This window comes from Dreissena polymorpha, chromosome 7 (genome assembly GCF_020536995.1).
Source record: "Dreissena polymorpha isolate Duluth1 chromosome 7, UMN_Dpol_1.0, whole genome shotgun sequence".
Taxonomy (NCBI): domain Eukaryota; kingdom Metazoa; phylum Mollusca; class Bivalvia; order Myida; family Dreissenidae; genus Dreissena; species Dreissena polymorpha.
The window spans coordinates 76,977,654-76,991,945 of record NC_068361.1 but is presented as its reverse complement, the minus strand read 5'-3'; the positions used below and the strand labels follow the sequence as shown (position 1 = coordinate 76,991,945).

Below are 14,292 nucleotides of genomic sequence, written 5' to 3'. Positions count from 1 at the left end.
TATCAGCGTTACTTCATGAACAACGTCACGTTCCGGGCCGGCGGTCCCGTCTTCCTGATGATGGGAGGCCATTCGGCGGCCAACACGATCTGGCTCGTGACAGGCGCTTGGTATGAGTACGCACGAGAGCACGGGCCTTTTATGGTGCAGCTGGAACACAGGTTCTTCGGAGAGAGCACCCCACTGAGTGAGTTGATGGGAGTTACTTCTAATAAGAGCATTAACAGTTATTAGACGTGGTAAAGCCCTAAACCGGTCTAAACGTCTCTTCAGCTGTTGATAACCGATCCCTTTCCCGTTTTCGAACATAACGAACAACCCTCCTTTTTTTCGTGGTTTAATGTGCATACGGTTTATAACAAAGGGACTTACACATTGATAAATAATAAAAAATGCACGAAAGAAAGTCGCTTCAAAGATTGTTGTTTTACCCGAGCATCGAATCTGCGACTACAGGAAGCAGGTACCATTCGCCTCGTAGTCTTTTCTGCTTACTAGCGAACATAGGCTGTTTCTTGGTTCTGAACATATTTTCCAAATCATTCAGTAAATCGTTACAAACGCTTACTCATTATCCATTAATGAACAAAACTTAAAAAAAAAGTTTTAGTGAGGAGTTTTATTTGCCTTTTTAAAACTTATTATTTCAGGTTTCCTCAGAACGACTTTCATATGTTGTCCTTCATATTACGTCCAGTAGTCTGCGGTTCCTGAGTTCACAACAAGCCCTTGCGGACACTGCCCAGTTCATAGCGTACCTAAAGCTGTGGTACCAGCATCCTATCCAGGACAGCAAAGTCATCGTGTTTGGTGGGGGATACTCTGGTCTAATTATACTCATTCAACGTTATTATTATATTAACAAAGAGACCGGTTTTGTAAAATAGTATTTTATTACACCCAAAAATAGCGAGGCAAAATGGCGGCATCCTACCTGGTCGTTACTAGTAACCTGAGTACCATCGGCATGAGAAGTACCCATATTTACAAACTTTCTTAATGCCAGTACGCTTTATTTGCATTCATTAAAAGATACAATTTTATTTTCAGCCAGTAATAATATTGTTATGATAACTGTTGTATTTTATGTAGTGTGCTGTAATGTATACGCAACTGTTTACTTGCCATTTCTAAACAACTTGCGTATAGGAACAATAATTTCAGACGTCTAAATCAATTTTTTCTGACGTTGGAATATGTATTACCAAGCAATAGAATCTTTTGAGAATACTTTAATTATTTCAGCCTCGCCTCGCGTGTGCGTCAAGTCTCGACACAGATTTGCCTATGCAGTCCACAAATGGATTTTCACTAAGAAGAAACATGCTTTAAATGATTAATAAATGAAAGTCTTGTCCCATACTGCATATGCTTATCTGAGACGACTGTTTATGCACATGTATTAAACCCCGTTAGCTTAGAGCGAGTTAGTTGTATCAATTTGACATTTTAAGGGTCTCTTGCGGCGTGGGTGCGGTCACATTACCCATATATCGTGGATGGAGCAGTGGCGTCCAGTGCTCCCATCTTTGCCACATTGGATTTCACGGGTGTGAAACAACCTTGGGCTGTTTAAAAGAATGTTACATAACATAAATTGTATACAGTTTAACTAAAAATGAGACGTTTATATGAAGGCATGAGCATTGAAGACCATCACACGTATCTATGTTTTACAAACATCATGTTGAACACAGTCACTACCACTATTCAACCGATTCTTAAAAATGCTTCCACAAAAAAAGCAATGTAAGTACTGTATCGGCGACACTTTTAATATCATAATGAACAAATCATGGTGGGCGGTGTGTATCGGTAGAATTCTACGTGGCAGTGACGAATACTCTGGACAGTGTGAACCCACAGTGTCCCATCGTCATCAAGAACGCCACGTCGACGATGTACGACTGGTGGGGGCAGCCAAACAAGAGGATCCTCATACAGTAAATATTCAGATGAGTTCTAAATGTATGTGGGGAAAGGGGTCTAAAATGTATGCATAGTGGGTGGGGGCTACAATTTATGTGTTGTGAGGTCTACAAGTTATGTGTAGTGGGGTCGAAAATGAATGTGTGGTGGGGTCTACTACATATGTGTGGTGGGCTTTGCAATGTATGTTTGGTGGGATCTACAATAAATATGTTGTGGGATCTACCATGTATGACTGGTGGGGTCTACAATGTTTGTGTGGTGCGGTCTACAATGTTTGTGTGGTGGGGTCTACAATGTATGTGTGGTGTGGTGGATGTTTACAATGTATCTGTGGTGGGGGTCTACAATGTATGTGTGGTAAGGACTACAACGTATGTATGGTTGTGTCTACAATGTATGAGTGGTGGGATATACTATGTATGTATAGTCGAGGTTCACAATATATGTGTTTGGGGGGTCTACAATGTATGTGTGGTGAGTCTACAATGTATGTGTGGTAGAGGTTTGCAATGTATGTGTGATGCGGGTCTACAATGTATGTGTGGTGAGGTCTACAACTTATGTTTGGTTGGGTCTACAATGTATAAGTGGTGGGGGTCTTCATTTTATGTGTGGTGGGGTCTAAAATGTATATGTGACGGGGGTCTACAAGTATGTGTGGTGGGGTCTAAAATGTATGTGTGGTGTGGTGGATGTTTACAATGTATCTGTGGTGGGGGTCCACAATGTATGTGTGGTGAGGACTACAACGTATGTATGGTTGTGTCTACAATGTATGAGTGGTGGGATATACAATGTATGTGTGGTTGAGGTTCACAATGTATGTGTGGTGGGGGTCTACAATGTATGTGTGGTGAAGTCTACAACTTATGTTTGGTTGGGTCTACAATGTTTAAGTGGTGGGGTCTACATTTTATGTGTGGTGGGCTCCAAAAATGCATGTTTGGCGGGGGTTCTTCATTGTATGTGTCGTGGGGTATACAATGTGTGTGTGATGAGAGCTACAATGTATGTGTGATGGGGTGTACAAAGTATTTGTGGTGCTGATCTACAACGTATGTGAGGCGGGGCCTACAATGTATTAGTGTTGATATCTACAATGTATGTGTGGTGGTATCTACAATATATGAGCGGTGGGGCTCTACAATGTATGAGTGGTATGGTCTACAATGTATAGGTGGTGGTATCTTCAATGTATAAGTGGTGGTGTCTTCAATTTATGTGCTGTTGGGTCTACAATGTATGTATGGGTGTATACAATTTAAATGTGGCGGGGTCTTAAATGTATAAGAGGTGTGGTGTACAATGCATGTGAGGCGTGGATCTACAATGTATACGTGGTAGGGTCTACAATGTATGTGTGGTTGGTATACGATGTATGTGTGGTGAAGTATGCAATGTATGTGTGGTGGGGTCTACAATGTATGTGCGGTGGGGTCTACAATGTATATGGCATGGGGTATACAATGTATGTGTGTTGGAATATACAAGATATATGTTGGGGTATTCAATGTATGTGTGATGGATTCTACAATACATGTGTAGTAGGGTCTACAATCAATGTGTTGATGTTGTCTACAATGTATGTGTGGTGGAGGTTTGCAATGTATGTGTGATGGGGGTCTACAATGTATGTGTGGTGAGGTCTACAACTTATGTTTAGTTGGGTCTACAATGTATAAGTGGTGGGGTCTTCATTTTATGTGTGGTGGGGTCTAAAATGTATATGTGACGGGGGTCTACAAGTATGTGTGGTGGGGTCTACAATGTATGTATGTGTGGTGTGGTGGATGTTTACAATGTATCTGTGGTGGGGTCCACAATGTATGTGTGGTGAGGACTACAACGTATGTATTGTTGTGTCTACAATGTATGAGTAGTGGGATATACAATGTATGTGTGGTTGAGGTTCACAATGTATGTGTGGTGGGGGTCTACAATGTATGTGTGGTGAGGTCTACAACTTATGTTTGGTTGGGTCTACAATGTATAAGTGGTGGGGTCTACATTTTATGTGTGTTGGGCTCCAAAAATGCATGTGTGGCGGGGGTTCTTCATTGTATGTGTCGTGGGGTATACAATGTGTGTGTGATGAGAGCTACAATATATGTGTGATGGGGTGTACAAAGTATTTGTGGTGCTGATCTACAACGTATGTGAGGCGGGGCCTACAATGTATTAGTGTTGATATCTACAATGTATGTGTGGTGGGATCTACAATATATGAGCGGTGGGGCTCTACAATGTATGAGTGGTGTGGTCTACAATGTATAGGTGGTGGTATCTTCAATGTATGAGTGGTGGCGTCTACAATTTATGTGTTGTTGGGTCTACAATGTATGTATGGGTGTATACAATTTAAATGTGGCGGGGTCTTAAATGTATAAGAGGTGTGGTGTACAATGCATGTGAGGCGTGGATCTACAATGTATACGTGGTAGGGTCTACAATGTATGTGTGGTTGGTATACGATGTATGTGTGGTGAAGTATGCAATGTATGTGTGGTGGGGTCTACAATGTATGTGCGGTGGGGTCTACAATGTATATGTCATGGGGTATACAATATATGTGTGTTGGAATATACAAGATATATGTTGGGGGTATACAATGTATGTGTGATGGATTCTACAATACATGTGTAGTAGGGTCTACAATCAATGTGTTGATGTTGTCTACAATGTATGTGTGGTGGGGTCTACCGTTGTGGGGTCTACCATGTATGTGTGGTGGGGTTTATAGTGTATGTGTGATAGGGTCTGCAATGTATGAGTGGTGGGGTCTACAATGTATGTGTGTAATGGTATGCAATGTATGTATGTTGGGGTGTACAATGTATTGGTGGTATGGTATGCAATGTATGTTTGATGGGGTCTACAATGTATGTGTGAAAGTGGGGTCTGCAATGTATGTGTGGTGGGGTTTATAATGTATTTGTGTTGGGGTCTGCAATGTATGTATGGTGGGATCTACCATGTATGTGTGTTAGGAGGGTCTGCAATGTATTTGTGGTTGGGTCTGCAATGTATGTGAGATTGTTGGGTCTGCAATATAAGTGTGGTAATGTCATAAATTTATGTGTGATGGGTCTGCAGTGTATGTGTGGTTGGGTCTATGATTTATGTGTAAAGGGGTCTAAAATGTATTTGTAGTGAGGTCTACAATGTATGTGTGGTGGGGTCTGCAATCTATGTGGGGTCTGCAATCTATGTGGGGTCTGCAATGTATGTGGGGTCTGCATATATGTGGGGTCTGCAATGTAAGTGGGGTCTGCAATGTATGTGGGGTCTGCAATATATGTGGGGTCTGCAATATGTGTGGGGTCTGCAATAAATGTAGGGTCTGTGATGTATGTAGGGTCTGCAATGTATGTAAAGTCTGCAATGTATGTAGGGTCAGCAATGTATGTGGGGTCTGCAATGTATGTTGGGTTTGCAGTGTATGTAGGGTCTGCAATGTATGTGGGGTATGCAATGTATGTGGGGTCTGCAATATATGTGGGGTCTGCAATGTTTGTGGGGTCTGCAATATATGTGTGATGGGGTTTACATTGTTTGTGTGGTGGGGTCTACGATGTTTTTGTGACGGGTCTACAATGTATATGTGGTGGAGTCTACAATGCATTTGTGGTGGACCTATGTGGTGGGGTCTACGATGTATGTGTGTTGGGGTCTGTAATGTATGTGTGGTGAGGTCTACAATGTATGTGTGGTGGGGTCTACGATGAATGTGTTGAGGTCTGTAATGTATGTGTGGTAAGGTCTACAATGTATGTGTGGTGAGGTCTACGATGTATTTGTGGTAGGTCTACAATGTTCTTACAGTAATATGATCTGTGTGGTATACGTTTTTAGAAGGATCTGTGTGGTATACTGTTTTTAAGCTTTTCAGTTCTATTCAGTTTTTAAAAAATGCTTGTCAACAAAATAAAATTAATGTATTTGACACTGATTTTTAAATGTGATAGCATATATTACATATAATGGCTATACATTATTATCCCCCGCCATAGGCGGAGGGATATTGTTTTGGCGTTGTCCGTCCGTACACAGCTCCTGCCTGACACACCCCTGCCTGACACACCCCCTACCTGACACACCTCCTACCTGATACATCCCCTGCCTGACACATCCCCTGCCTGATACATCCCGTGCCTGACACAACCCCTGCCTGACACACCCCCTGCCTGACACACACCCTGTCTGACACACCCTCTTCCGTACACACCTCCTGCCTGACACATCCCCTGCATGTCTGTCTCTGAACATACCTGAGTGCAATCCGCCCTCTAGTACCCAACCTGACACACCCCTTGCCTGCACGCGCCAGTGATCATGTCACAGTATAGCATATTGACGCCTTGCTCGACAAAAGGTTTCTGTTATATATTTCGGGAATCATTGTTTATATAATGTTTTGACTTAAATTCAATACAATTCGTTTTTTTTTAGTTTCTTATTCAGGTTTGTTATTGAGACCTGGGAACAAAATAATGATGTACAGAATCCGAACAATAAAAAAATACTTTTTAGCGTAGCTGTCTTACGCAGCTTTTCAACTTAGTTGACATTTATCAATAGTAAATGAAATACTGGAAAAAACTTTCGCCAATAGACCCGAATGAATAAATTGGAATATTTCGCTGGACGAGTTGAGAGACATCCCCCAGAACATCGGCAACATCACTACGTCTATGTGTTCATCAAATAGTATGTAACATTGTTCAATGTATCAGGACTATTTTCTTAATATGTATTTGACACACAGAATTTTCCCAGTTACAATGACATATTAATTAAATTAAAATTAAATTTTATTAAATGTACACGCATCTTAAGTTTATAGGATTGGAACGATAGCAAGGCTAGTAAGGTTCCTTTCCTCAGTAATATATTTACAAAACATAGTGGCGGTATTTGCATTCTAAACACAAAACATTTGAATAATCATTCGAGTGCAAACATGTTTATGAGTATGATTGGAATCAACTTTGTTTAAAAATGTTCAAACAATTTATTAAGAAAAAATAAATTGCTGGTGTAATTATTATCAAAGAAAATGTTTGTGAAAACAAATGGTAAAATAACCGATAGTTATAACACTTTGAACCTTCCTGAACCTTCGATAAAAATATGGACTGCATCAAGCATTGCATAATTATCTCTGATAGAAATATTATCATCTCAATACAGTTATGTGCGGAGTGATACATCCGTGTATGGTTCTATGGTTCTTACTAAAGTTAATCTTATAGCTGCATATAAATTCTTGGTTCTTAATTCGTCTAAAAAAAAATAAAATTGTATTGGTATGTCCAGTTACATATTTTTTAATGTCAAGCATTTAATTGTATTGTTACTACAATAATGATACCATGCAGTCATTTATTACTAATGTAATCTAAAACGTATTTCTTTTAAGATATTACCCGTCAATTAGGTAGCACCTATAAACATATTAAAGAACCAGTCTTATTAACATTTATTATTATAAAATTGTATATCTATATATATATAGATATATATATATATATATATATATATATATACACAAGAAGAAAAAGTTCGCAAGTAAACCACAAACAAGAACATTTTAACGCCCATAATTTAACAAAATAAACAAAAAGAAGTGAGAAATCCATACTTCCATACTTACATTTTCAATTTCTGCACTTTCATGTACTTGCACTTCTACGAACTAGCTGGCGGCTATGTTTAAAACCGAACTTGTAGGTTGAAACATTGAAGCAACAAAACACAATGACTCTGTCTGTCTGTCTGCCTGTATGTCATGTTTGTCTGTCTGTCTGTATGGTGTGTCTGTCTGTCTGTCTGTCTGTCTGGTCTGTCTGCCTGTCTGTCTGTTCTGTCTAGTCTGTCCTGTCTGTCCTGTCTGTCTGTCTGTCTGTCTGACTGTCTGTCTGTCTGTCTGTCTGTCTGTCTGTCTGTCTGTCTGTCTGTCTGTCTGTCTGTCTGTCTGTCTGTCTGTCTGTCTGTCTGTCTGTACGGTCTGTCTGTCTGTCTGTCTGTCTGTCTGTCTTTCTGTCTGTATGTCTGATCTGTCTGTGCTGTGTGTCTCTCTATTCTCTCTATCTCGCTCTATTTCTCTGTCTTTCTTTTTTATTTATCCCATAGACTCGCGATGGCTTAGCTAGAGAGACCAGAAACCGCCGCACCCGAGAGAAAGCGCGGCGAGGAGAGAGAGCAAGAGAAGGGAGAGAGAGAAGAGAGAGAGAGAGAGAGAGAGAGAGAGAGAGAGAGAGGAGAGAGGAGAAGAGAGAGAGAGAGAGAGAGAGAGAGAGAGAGAGAGAGAGAGAGAGAGAGAGAGAGAGAGAGTCGAGAGAGAGATCTCTCTCTCTCTCTCTCTCTCTCTCTCTATCTCTCTCTATCTCTCTCTCTCTCTCTCTCTCTCTCTCTCTCTCTCTCTCTCTCTCTCTCTCTCTCTCTCTCTCTCTCTCTCTCTCTATCAAACTTTATCTACTTAGGTGATGTTAATATCATATTATCAAATAGAAGCATTACCTTTCGACACTTCACACTATGCAATAATCAATTTAGATGGTTGCGGTGTGTTGACTTCGTTCTCGATTACACATTATACGTTATAATAAATTATAGGCGTTCATTACAGAGGCTCCTGATAAAGTTATATCATTATTGTACTTATTTCTATTTTACTGCTATTTGTTGGTGTTCTTCGTTTCAATAACATAGCAATGTTAAGGCTTGTATTATATACGACGCCAAAGCAAAGACAATACAATATACTAGAAAAACAAGAAATGTAATCTAAGGGCTATCGTGTGTTTTTGCCTTCTCAATAGTACATAATCGGTCGGTAAGGACGCTCGAAAAGATAACTCGGACGCCAAATAATATACTTTACATGTCAGTTAAAACTGGGTATAGTGTATGATGAAGGTGCGTGAAGTTGGGTCGCCGTTCGACGTTCGACATTAGCTCAACATTCAAATTACCGAATGTCGAGCTGGCTCGGCATTCCAACTCGACATTCAGTTCGGCCTTCGCATATAGTGTTGTATGCTTATTTCCGAATGTCGAACTGAATGTCGAGATGGAATTCCGAGCCAGCTCGACATTCGAAAATAAGCATACAACACTATATGCGAATGCCGAACTGAATGTCGAGCTGGAATGCCGAGCCAGCTCGACATTGGAAAATAAGCATACAACACTACACGCGAATGCCGAACTGAATGTCGAGCTGGAATGCCGAGCCAGCTCGACATTTGAAAATAAGCATACAACACTATATGCGAATTGCGAACTGAATGTCGAGCTGGAATGCCGAGCCAGCTCGACATTCGAAAAAAAATGGTACAACACTATCTCCGAATGTCGAACTGAATGTCGAGCTGGAACGCCGATCCAGCTCGACATTCAAAAATAAGCATACAACACTATATGCAAATGCCGAACTTAATGACGAGCTGGAATGCCGAGCCAGCTCGACATTCGAAAATAAGCAAACAACACTACATGCGAAGGCCGAACTGAATGTCGAGCTGGAATGCCGATCCAGCTCGACATTCAAAAATAAGCATACAACACTATATGCGAATGTCGAACTGAATGTCGAGCTGGAATGCCGAGCCAGCTCGACATTAAAAAATAAGCATACAACACTATATGCGAATGCCGAACTGAATGTCGAGCTGGAATGCCGAGCCAGCTCGACATTCGCAAATAAGCATACAACACTGTATGCGAATGCCGAACTGAATGTCGAGCTGAAATGCCGAGCGAGCTCGACATTAAAAAAAATTGTAAAACACTATCTCCGAATGTCGAACTGAATGTCGAGCTGGAAAGCCGAGTCAGCTCGACATTCGAAAATAAGCATACAACACTATATGCGAATGCCGAACTGAATGTCGAGCTGGAATGCCGAGCCAGCTCGAGATTCGAAAATAAGCATATAACACTATATGCGAATGCCGAACTGAATGTCGAGCTGGAATGACGAGCCAGCTCGACATTCGAAAATAAGCATACAACACTATATGCGAATGCCGAACTGAATGTCGAGCTGAAATGCCGAGCCAGCTCGTCATTCACAAATTATTGTACAACACTATCTCCGATTGTCGAACTGATGGTCGAGCTGGAATGCCGAGCCAGCTCGACATTCGAAAATAAGCATACAACACTATATGTGAATGCCGAACTGAATTTCGAGCTGGAAAGCCGAGCCAGCTCGACATTCGAAAATAAGCATACAACACTATGTGCGAATGCCGTACTGAATGTCGAACTAGATTGCCGAGCCAGCTCGACATTCGAAAATAAGCATACTACACTTTATGCGAATGCCGAACTTAATGTCGAGCTTGAATGCCGAGCCAGCTCGACATTCGAAAATAAGCATACAACACTTTATGCGAATGCCGAACTGAATGTCGAGCTGGAATGCCTAGCCAGCGCGACATTCGAAAATAAGCATACAACTCTATATGCGAATGCCGAACTGAATGTCGAGCTGGAATGCCGAGCCAGCTCGACATTCAAAAAAATTGTACTACACTATCTCCGAATGTCGAACTGAATGTCGATCTGAAATGCCGAGCCAACTCGACATTCGAAAATTAGCATACAACACTATATGCGAATGCCAAAATGAATGTCGATCTGGAATGCCGAGCCTGCTCGACATATCAATAATAAGCACACACCACTATATGCGAATGCTGAACTGAATGTCGAGCTGGAATGCCGAGCCAGCTCGACATTTTAAAATAAGCATACAACACTTTCTCCGAATGTCGAACTGAATGTCGAGCTGGAATGCCGAGCCAGCTCGTCATTCAAAAATTATTGTACAACACTATATGCGAATGCCGAACTGAATGTCTAGTTGGAATGCCGAGCCAGCTCGACATTGGAAAATAAGCATACAACACTATATGCGAATGCCGAACTGAATGTCGAGCTGGAATGCCTTGCCAGCTCAACATTTAAAAAATATGTACAACACTATCTCCGAATGGAGAACTGAATGTCGAGCTGGAATGCCGAGCCAGCTCCACATTCGAAAATAAGCATACAACACTATCTCCGAATGTCGAACTGAATGTCGAGCTGGAATGCCGAGCCAGCTCGACATTCGAAAATAAGCATACGACACTATCGGCAAATGCCGAACTGAATGTCGAGCTGGAATGCCGAGCCAGATCGACAGTCAAAAAAAATGTACAACACTATATCCGAATGTCGAACTGAATGTCGAGCTGAAATGCCGAGCCAGCTCGACATTCGAACATAAGCATACAACACTTTACGCGTATGCCGAACTGAATGTCGAGCTGGAATGCCGAGCCAGCTCGACATTCAAGAATAAGCATGCAACACTATATGCGAATACCAAACTGAATGTCGAGCTTGAATGCCGAGCCAGCGCGACAATCAAAAAATTGTACTACACTTTCTCCGAATGTCGAACTGAATGTCGAGCAGGATTGCCGAGCCAGCTTGACATTCGAAAATAAGCATACAACACTATATGCGTATGCCGAACTGAATGTCGAGCTGGAATGCCGAGCCAGCTCAACATTCAAAAAACATTGTACAACACTATCTCCGAATGGCGAACTGAATGTCGAGCTGGAATGCCGAGCCAGCATTATGCTTTATATTGATAAATGTAAACATAAAATTGTTAAAGCTCCAATAAAAAATTAAAAATAAAATTTAAAAAAGGAAAAAAAATAGGCCGCATCAGGGCTCGAACCAGTGACCCCCGGAATCCTGAAGTAAAAACGCATCAGCAAACTGAGCTATGCTGCCAAGCATACATAAGATGCGTATGTTAAACGTTATATACGCAATCTTCGTAGTTTCACAAATTTAAACGACAACAACAGAACTTATTCAATCGTTTCCCGTTGCAACGCTTTATAATGTTTAGGTTTTTAAATCGTAAAAAGATGCATATAATGGCTATATTAGACCATGAAAAATGTTCAGTAATACTGTTTCTTCACAAATATCATAACTAAACCGAAAATTTGCGAATCTGAAACAACTTTTTTCAATTTTGTCAATTTACCAAACCGTGAAAAGATCCCTTAAAGTGTTTGCAAATACTGCTACATTTGTATTTACAATCTTTATAGATGACCATCTTACTTATTGGAGCTACATTATTTTCTTGATTGCAACTGCGCAACGGCACAATTCAAATAATGCCTTATTTTTTTACAGATGTCATGAGATTGTTAGATACTCGGATTTACTTACACCACAATATATTGTATGTCAATATTAAAACGTGAAACAATTAGATATAACATGTCGTCAGGCGGTGTAAAAAGCATCGGGTCTCCTCACTAAGAAAATGTTAGCATGTACATGTCTGTGGCTATACATATGGACGAAACAGACACTTTACACGTAAAATGATTTATTTTCAATATCATAAAGATAATCAACTAACTTTTGGTTAACGAACTTTGCTTTTAACGTTATATGTTCTTCAAAATTAAGTTCATACTTTATGTATGTATTGGAAAAAGAGTTTAGTACCGCTTCCCAAAATTTTACCTTTGACTTTAAAATGACCATGATCTTGGACAAATGGATCAGACTCTTGTGCGTTACTCTTTGGCTCATCTCTATTGGCAAAATATTTAAACATGCTTCCATTCTGGACAACGTTATGTTTCGGACAATCATTACCGCCGCACGATAACCAGCCTGCCTGCCTACTCGGATATTCCCATAATACGACGGTTTTTTTTTCACACTGACATAAATAAATGTTTTTTTATGGATTTCAGAAGCATATATTTAATTTGTGTATAATATTTTCACTGATATGCATTATCCCCTCGAAATTTTCCCGTTTGGTTTTAAATTCATTCTACATTAAAGTTTACATACGAAGCGGTTAAATATGGACAAAATACCTACGCTCATTAACGTAATATATTCATATTAAGTTACATTTTACGTTGACTATCACCTACCATCATGTGCATACTCCCTTTAACACGTTTTGTAGTTTGATACAGTCATGTTGTTTCAATTATGCGGCAATTTATTTAAATATTATGCTCAACAGTTATTGCAATATATACTGTTGATGAGATATGTTTCACTTGAATTTCTCTCGTAGCATTTTCAATGTAAATGTAAATAATATTATATTCATATTCTTTCCTCTAAACTGTTAATTATCATTAAGCAACATTTCATTATCCATTTAATTATGTTGTGTAATTCGACACCATCAAGCATTTGTAAATTATGTTTTCAATGATGAAGAATATAAGAGCACTTTCTCTCAACAATTTGAATGTAACAATTTCCTCCGATAAACAATATCATACAATAATTCTCATAACAGTTTGTTATATTTCTACTTTTGCATATTATATGTGTTTATATATATATATATATATATATATATATAGATATATATATAGATATATAGATATATATATATATATATATATATATATATATATATATATATATATATATATATATATATATATATATATATATATATATATATATATATATGTATGTATGTATGTATCAATACGAGTATTGGGTAGAACTCCTACGTCAGTTATGTTTTATTAGTGGAATTTCGTTATTTCTTTTACTCTCTGAGTGGTTCATCCTTTAATGTTTACACAAACAAAAATATCAAACATTACAGTGTTTATGTAAATTGAAGTTTCTGATCATCTAAGTATGCAATTTTGCATTTTTGTGAGTTTAAAGAATGTAGTTGATAAGTGTTCGTAGTTTCATTTCATCGTGCCTCAAAAAGTAACTCTGTTGCTCTGGTATCTGTCCTACTATTGAGTAATTAAATGGTAATTAAATTGAATGCGTTTTAATTCCCTTTTATTATTGTTTTATTTGAGTTACACTGCTATGAAGTTAAAATTTATTTACATGTAAATATATCATGAATATTGCTGGGCCTAGTGTGAGGTTGAGCGCTCTATAACCGGTTTAAACCCCCAATGCTTTGCATTGACCGTTCCAAGGCGGTGACCCTAGCTTTATTCATTAATGTGTTTTGTATGTTGTTTTGTATTGTGATGTTTTGTGCTGTTTTGTAATATTTTGGCAATTGGTCACTTGCCTTAAATAAAGGACCAACTCATTGTGTATAATGAGAATTCAATAATGCTCCATCAGCTGGAGTTTCACTTCTTTATATATTTTATTATTTAAATGAAATGTTACGCTGTATTATAAATAAATGTTTACATTTTAAACGATTAGAACAATATGATTTTACTGTTACAAAATTGTGTTCATGCGACAGGCATTGCGATTTTTGTTTCATAATACTTTATAATTTACTCGAACGATTCATTTTAA

The 14,292-nt window shown here is 39.1% G+C and overlaps 1 protein-coding gene across 1 annotated transcript in view; it reads left to right on the top strand.

The window, feature by feature from the left end:
- Positions 1-14,292, top strand: part of LOC127837362 (putative serine protease F56F10.1) — a 197,735-nt gene that overhangs the window by 131,650 nt on the left and 51,793 nt on the right. The window lies entirely within an intron of this gene.